Consider the following 7,236-nt stretch of genomic DNA (forward strand, 5'->3'; position numbering starts at 1 on the left):
TCCGAGTGTTACGAAGTTTTAATGCAAGTCAAAATACTGGTTTTCGATCAGCGTATCGCAATACATATCGTTTTCATGTCTGAACCGGTAAATACCGGTAAACAATATTTCAGCCATACCGTGACTAAAACAGGATATACATTAATATCATTAACCCTGTGGAAAGTTGAATGAGTTAGTACTGGTCATAAAACATAATTATTTGAAGAAACTTTTTATGAGCTAATTGATACTTGACTGTTAATTGGGTCACTGTAATAAAATAACAACTAGTGGAAACAATGAAACAACATGATTTAATATCCTCTCACACCTTTCTCATATCAAATTTAAATTTTTGTATTTGATCATCATGAAATATAATCACTTTGGGTTTTGTCATATTTATTCATAATTCTTTGTTACCAGTTGTTACTCTGACTATACTTGGCCGATTTTACCATTAGGCTTCCTAATTAACTTGCATTCACTAATTGTCATGGTTATCCCACTCATCTCATTTATGTTATTTTAGTTCATCATCCTGTTATCGTGGCTCATCATGTAACTTTCTTTGATGCTTTGCTATCTCACCTTTGGTTATTGTATCTCATTATCATGTTATTGTTATCTCATTATCATGTTATTGTTATCTCATTATCATACATGTAGCTTGAAAATATACTTGTGTACCCCATCATTACCCCATATGCTTGAAAATGGTATAAGAATCTATACCGAAATGTCACCATTGTGAAAATAAAGAAGTTGATCATTCATAAAGTTTTGTCATCTCGATTCTACCATCAGTAGAGATTGAATTGATCTACAGAGAGGTGTTTAATATTCATGTCATTTTCAATTTTATTTGGTTTAAAGTCCTCTGCAGAAAAGTAACCTATTCATTAAGATTCTCTTATAACAAATCGGCATTGTATTAGATGACTATTCATTCATAATACTAGTACACTTGAATCTTACAGAAGCTCAAATGTCAACAAAGCGAATGTGACAATAAAATATTGCTCTCTTCCTTGACATGTTATTGATAACGACAGTGGTCATCGTGTCTCTATTTTCACATAAGAACAACAGCTGACATCAGTACATCAATGAACACCTGCAATGATCGCTTTAACCACGCGACAGTATTTCAAAACATTTACACATGCTGGGTTTCAAACAAAAGTTGAACACAGGTGTGTCAGGCTTAACATAAACATCGCAAACACACGCGTAAAAATCGACATTAGTTTGGTGATGAGACCCAGTTTTTGTGTATTTACCTCCCAAAGACTCTTGTAGTGTTGATAACACAAACACAAATATTCCCTGTCCGTTTTGAGACTCAGGTGTGACTTCTATCAACAAGTGTCCGCTTCATCTTTTGCCCATCACAAAGCAGCGCCCCCTCTCGGACAGGTGGAGTATCCAGGGGAAGTCAGTCAAAGAATACCGGTATAACCCGCATACCGTTAAAACAAATTTGAAATTTGAAAAAAGAAATGATTTCAACACCAGTGGGTATCATTTATTTTTCAAATTGAACGATCTTTCTATAAATCATAATAGTTAATATAGTTATTTGGGTGTGTGATTAGAACATACCAATTCTCGATTCTCCTTACGTGGAAGAAACTGAAAAAAATATTTCAAAACTTTTAAAATAAAAACAAGCAGGATTAATGTTTTAAAAAAGGAGTTTTTACCTGACAACAGAACTTACAAATTGTCTGTTCTGATACGTATATTTTATGAAGTCTCAGATTAGATTAATTTTGTGCAATGACGTACGCCAACATCGTCAATGCTTCACATTAATTCTTGCGTAATGAACTTTTTAGTCAGTGCTAAAGGGTAATACAACATACCATTTCTACCTAATGTAGATCCGATTCTTTAACCTATTTACATTACAAGCTACTATTACAACTGCATGGTGATCGACTGAATGTTGTGTAACGGCGCATCAAGACCTATGGTATCTACAGTATAGCTGCTTGTCAATATTCGAGCAGTATCCAGGCAAACCCGCTGAAGCATGAGAAACGTCCCGCTTTTTGACTTGGGGAAATCCAGAGTCAACACGGAATCAGCCAAGTCATGGAGCTTGACAACACCACCGACATTTATCCCGTCATGCTGGCATGCTCTTCTTGGAGTGACTTTTTTATATGTATGTAGTTAGTTACCTTTAATCAAAACTAACTGTTCTGTGACACGAACGATTCACATTGTTGCTGATTTGCAACCAGAGTAATATAATCATGCCAATAATGGTTGTCACCCCCTTCAATTTTTTTAATTGGCGAGGGGGTGGGTGTGTGAGGTTTGAGGGGTTGGGGTGGGAAGGGGGGGCGACAACCGTTATTGGTATGAGTATTCATGTATTGTTGGTTATCATAATAGGAGCAATATATGATTTTTTAAGATATCTAAACGTGTGATACTGCTAAGACGGCGATCATTCTCACTCACTCACTCACTCACTCAGTTTCAATATTTGTTCAAACAGTGCAGGACAACGTGAATCGTGCTCACACTCTTGACCACTCGTTGCTGGTCCAGTTTCGATCCCTTACATCCAATGATGAACCTTCACCACAAACGCGAAACACTCATATACAGAATATGCACTGAACGCCCTAAATCGAGATTCACGTGGTATTTGATCTGTCTCATTTACATCGCTCAACAAATGGTAGCCAAGTGGTTAAAGCGTTCGCATGTCTCGCACCCGGGTTCGACTCCTTGGTTAGCGTGGAGACAAAGGAAGCAGGATATGCTAGTCGTAAGAGGTGACCAAATGGATCGGATGGTCAGTCTTTGAAACCTGCTTCACCACACGTCATCATATCTCATTTACGTGGACACGTTGCTTACTGTGTCAATCATCGGGTTGTCTGATCCAGACTCACTTATATACAGGTCGCTGTCATTAGTAGGAATACATTTCTAAGCCAACAATTTGGGGAAACATACGACCCACCTACACGGTCAGTCCAAGACGTTATTCCCTACTAATTGGGGGCCCTGGCGCCCTAACATCACCAAATCTGAGTCAAATATTGGGATCACGCACGGCAAACTCGAACCAATATTTACACTTTTGCTTAACGATTGTGTTAAAGGAATTCAGCCTAGCCAATACGTCTGCGAGACGTGCTAGAAGGCTAGTTCTCAACAACAGCGGAGGTGACCATCGTGAAGCGTACACACAAAGCTGTTTCCAATTTGATGTTTCTACTTTTATACTCTTCCCTGTGACTGTCAGACATGCAGAAGTTGACACCTCTGAGCCAATAGGCTTCACAATGTCAGGGTTAAAAATATATCGGTTTGTATTTTGTATGCTAGTATCTCTCACTGTGAGTGAGCTTATCGAACAGGGGTGTAGCTACCATTATGGCAAAAAAGCCCGGGCTGCCATTTAATGGTTGCTAAAAAAGGTTGGGCAAGTCCTCAATACTATTTAAATATAAAGCTTTGCCACCTATCGGGCTTACACGAAAAAACTGGCTTGCTACGGCCTGCCGAACGCCACGAGGAACACGTTACGGAGTATATGGTCAGTCCTTCTTCAGGTGAATGAATGCTGGGCTGCTGAGGGAATAGTTGCTGATGGATGATACTGCATCCTCTCCACGTTGATGCAACAGGTGTGCTCCGTCCACAGCGTCAGGGTGCACTGGCACGCTATACCAATGAGTCACCGAACCCGACCACAGACCTTTGTGTGGCCGTTAAAATAATATGGTCAATGAAATATGATATTTTACTGAAAAAGTTCAAATATATCATAATACTGAAAAGGATCCTGAGGGTTTAGCATGTCCGAGAATTAAATAGACTTGAAACTATGTATCATCTCTCTCTCTGTACTCTCTCTCTCTCTCTCTCTCTCTCTCTCTCTCTCTCTCTGTGCATAGCATTTTTGACATTCGTGATATAAATGACTGGATTATGCATTTCTGATATTTGTTATATGTATTGATCTCGAAATATTTAAGTCAGGACGGATCCTGTGAACCTAGATACCATACAATAGTCTCCCACTACAAGGTCTCTGTGTACCCGACCATCGGCCCCCACCCAGTCTCGTCTTACTTGTCACAGGTTGCTGGGGACCCATTCTAACCCCTAATCCCCAAGGGGCCACTTATATAACCGGGACGAGACAAGCCCCGAGAAGAAGGTCGAGACGCTTATTACATGGGGAAACCAATCACCACGGATGTGGAATAATCAGGGATTAGAACCCGTGATGAGCGGCTCCTGGTACAGTCAGGGTACATAACTAATTGACCGAGGAGGAAACCATTTATACTTTCACTGTTCGTTAGACGTTAAAACACGGCGAGATCTATATCAGTTACCTCCTACGCCAGTGACGGTTAGTGGTTTTCTTTTTCGGGTGGGGATAGGGTTGTTGGCGGGGGAGGGTAAAGGGGTTATTTTATAGCTAGGGTAATGTTGGTTGGTGCCAAAATGAGCATCGATCTACACAATTGGGATACCATGACATGTGTCAACCAAGTTAGCGAGCCTGATCACCCAATCCCATTAGCCGCCTTTAACGACAAGCACGGGTTGCTGTAGACCAATTCTAACCCTGATCTAAGCTGACATAATGACAATGAATAGTGTGAAAATATCCGTAAGGACAAAGAAGGGTGTACTGTAGTGCTCTACTTGCAGGACAAACACAAACACTCAGTTGAGTGTTGTCCTCTGTCACATTCCAGTCGTCAAATAAAATACACAGTAAAGTTGCATCAGTGAAAATATTCTTTGATTCACTCACCTCATGTAAATAACTGATCAATCCCAATCGGATGACAAACAGTATACTTACACATATGTACAAATATTTCCATCTGATTTTAGGGTACAGGTGTATTGGGCCCCAAATGACGATCCATATAAACTTTACACATATTGTGTGTCATAGACCCCTCTCCCCTCCTGAAAACACGCACACCCACAATGGCAAAACTCCAACAATTAAAGTAAGTAAGTTAGTAAACGTGTCGTTTGCATGATCAAAATCATTTTGTCTGTCAAAGGAACTGGAATCAAGCATCAAACCCGTATATTGACCGTGATGCTTTAACCACTATGAGATGGGCTTCACCCACTCCACCACCTTAGTTGTATGGTACAGAGAATCACGTGTGTTGGCTGGTCTCTCGCCCAGACCCAGACAATGATTTGGCAAGTGTAGATTGTCTCAGCACTGAGCATTGGTGTGAACTCAACTTGGACTTTATTATACATTCTGTAGATATAGTTTTGAAAAACAATATTTAGTTTGTCTAGGGCAGGGCTATCACTTGGTTTAGCGTCTTTATTCAGCGGAGAAAGAAACTGAGAAAAGAGATATTCTGGCAATGACAAAGGTTAACGTACAGTGCTATACGTTATCCTTAAAAACGAATTCTTGGTTACTTTTGAGTAAGATTTACTGCGGCCCTAAGATCCTAAGCCTTTCTTTCTTTTGCTAAGGCCCCCATCGAATCCGGAAGAGTCAGACCAATCGATTATGAATATGAATGGTATCGACAAGAAGAAAAATCAATCTCAAAACCATAAACGTGCTCATTAAAGGGAGATAACAATACGAGGACAGTGATGTCTTCTGACAAGTCCGGTATAAACTGGCATCGATTCCAAAAGGATAGCAAGGGAATGTTCAATATATCGGCTAAGAAATAATCCCGATATCTTCAACACGCCACCTGGGACCTCGCAATCTGAGATGTCGGAGATATTTTTACGCCCAGTTAGAAAATATCCTTCCCCCTAAACGCGCATGATCCTGTCATCGGAAAGTTGGAACGCATACAGATCGAGATATATTTCTCTCAAAGTGAATAAATGGACCGACATGATGCAGGGGATTGAGGCGATACAGCCATGTCGACATCCAGTTGAACGCCATGCACACAATGTCAAGATCATACCGTTAAACGAGAGAGAAAGAGACAAATTGCTTTACAGAGTTGCGTCCTTGAGCCCTGCCAGGATCTGCCAGTATCACATGTGTCACATGTGTGTGCGCTCGCGCGCGTGTGTGTGTGTGTGTGAGAGAGAGAGAGAGAGAGAGAGAGAGAGAGAGAGAGAGAGAGAGAGAGAGAGAGAATTGCTATATACAGATACAGAGTTGTGTCTTTTAGCCTTGCCAAGATCTGCTGTTAGTGTCAGACTCGACATAATCTGACAACAACTCCGAAGTACTCACAGCTTTACCAAAGTGGTCAGTGTCCAGTATCACTAAGGTCATGCTGTCGTTATATTCCATGTCATTACTACCACACAACCCATTCTGAACCCAACTCACCGATGTCAGTTCCCCGTAGAGTTATGATAGACTAGGATTCTAGTAAATCCTGGAATGCCACATTCGACAAGGGGCACGTGGAAGAATTCTTTGCCACGCGTAAAATAGATGCAAGTTTGAGTATACTCTCGTGTCGCCCTATCTCAGTAAATTCTGTTATTATGGAGTACAGTTTCTTTCAGTTTTATTATTTTCTGGGGATGAGCCACGAGCTCAGCTGCTACATCGAAACTGGGTTAATTGCGTGAAGATTGTATGGGCGCTTCCTTCGATTCGTAACGGCTCCTCTTTAAAAAGCATTGCATCTGAAATCTGACAAAAACGGCAGTCTTTTCAATTTTCAATCCCTGTAGATTACAAGATAAAACGTGACATGCTGTCGCCCCTCTTTCAAACCCATCCTCCATCTTCCATAGATGAGAGGCTGACAAAACGGGTCATTATACGCAGTGAATAAGAAAAAACGAATATGTTATTTCAATATCAAAATACCCAAAATTAGACATCATTGCTCTTTTTACACTGAGTAAAGAAACACTTTCCACGATAGAAATGGCGCCTTTGTTCGGAATTTGTTTCCGGATTTTTCCGCGGTGTTTTTGTTGAAAACCAGATCAATTCGTCTCTCTGATTGTACATGCACACTACAATGGCAACATGTTTAAAGAGCAATATTGAAGCGAATGATAAAATCTCTGTTGATAACTCCAGTGCAAGGGACTCGTACATTTCCTTTACAGAAGCATTGATTGAGGAAAGAAGAATATCTCCGCTGATCTTCCGACTGTCAACTGGTGACCTGAATACCCCGGACACGAATCATTCACCGTTATATACTCTTATGTCATTAAAAGGGACGTAAACGCTTCTTAAAAAGACAAGAATCTTCTAAATGCTTTAAAACGTTGACGAAGAAG

At 40.5% G+C, this 7,236-nt stretch overlaps 1 protein-coding gene across 2 annotated transcripts in view; it reads right to left on the reverse strand.

Moving 5' to 3' along the window:
* LOC124262014 (rab11 family-interacting protein 1-like) overlaps positions 1 to 1,406 on the reverse strand; it is a 65,700-nt gene extending 64,294 nt beyond the window's left edge. For both annotated transcript variants that reach the window (XM_046696429.1, XM_046696428.1), the window contains exon 1: positions 1,266 to 1,406. The gene's annotated coding sequence lies outside the window, so the exon portion shown is untranslated. The remainder of the gene's footprint in view (positions 1 to 1,265) is intronic.
* Positions 1,407 to 7,236: the final 5,830 nt, after the last annotated feature.

The sequence above is a fragment of the Haliotis rubra genome, unplaced genomic scaffold, assembly GCF_003918875.1.
Source record: "Haliotis rubra isolate DU_JTF1 unplaced genomic scaffold, ASM391887v1 Scf82, whole genome shotgun sequence".
NCBI lineage: Eukaryota > Metazoa > Mollusca > Gastropoda > Lepetellida > Haliotidae > Haliotis > Haliotis rubra.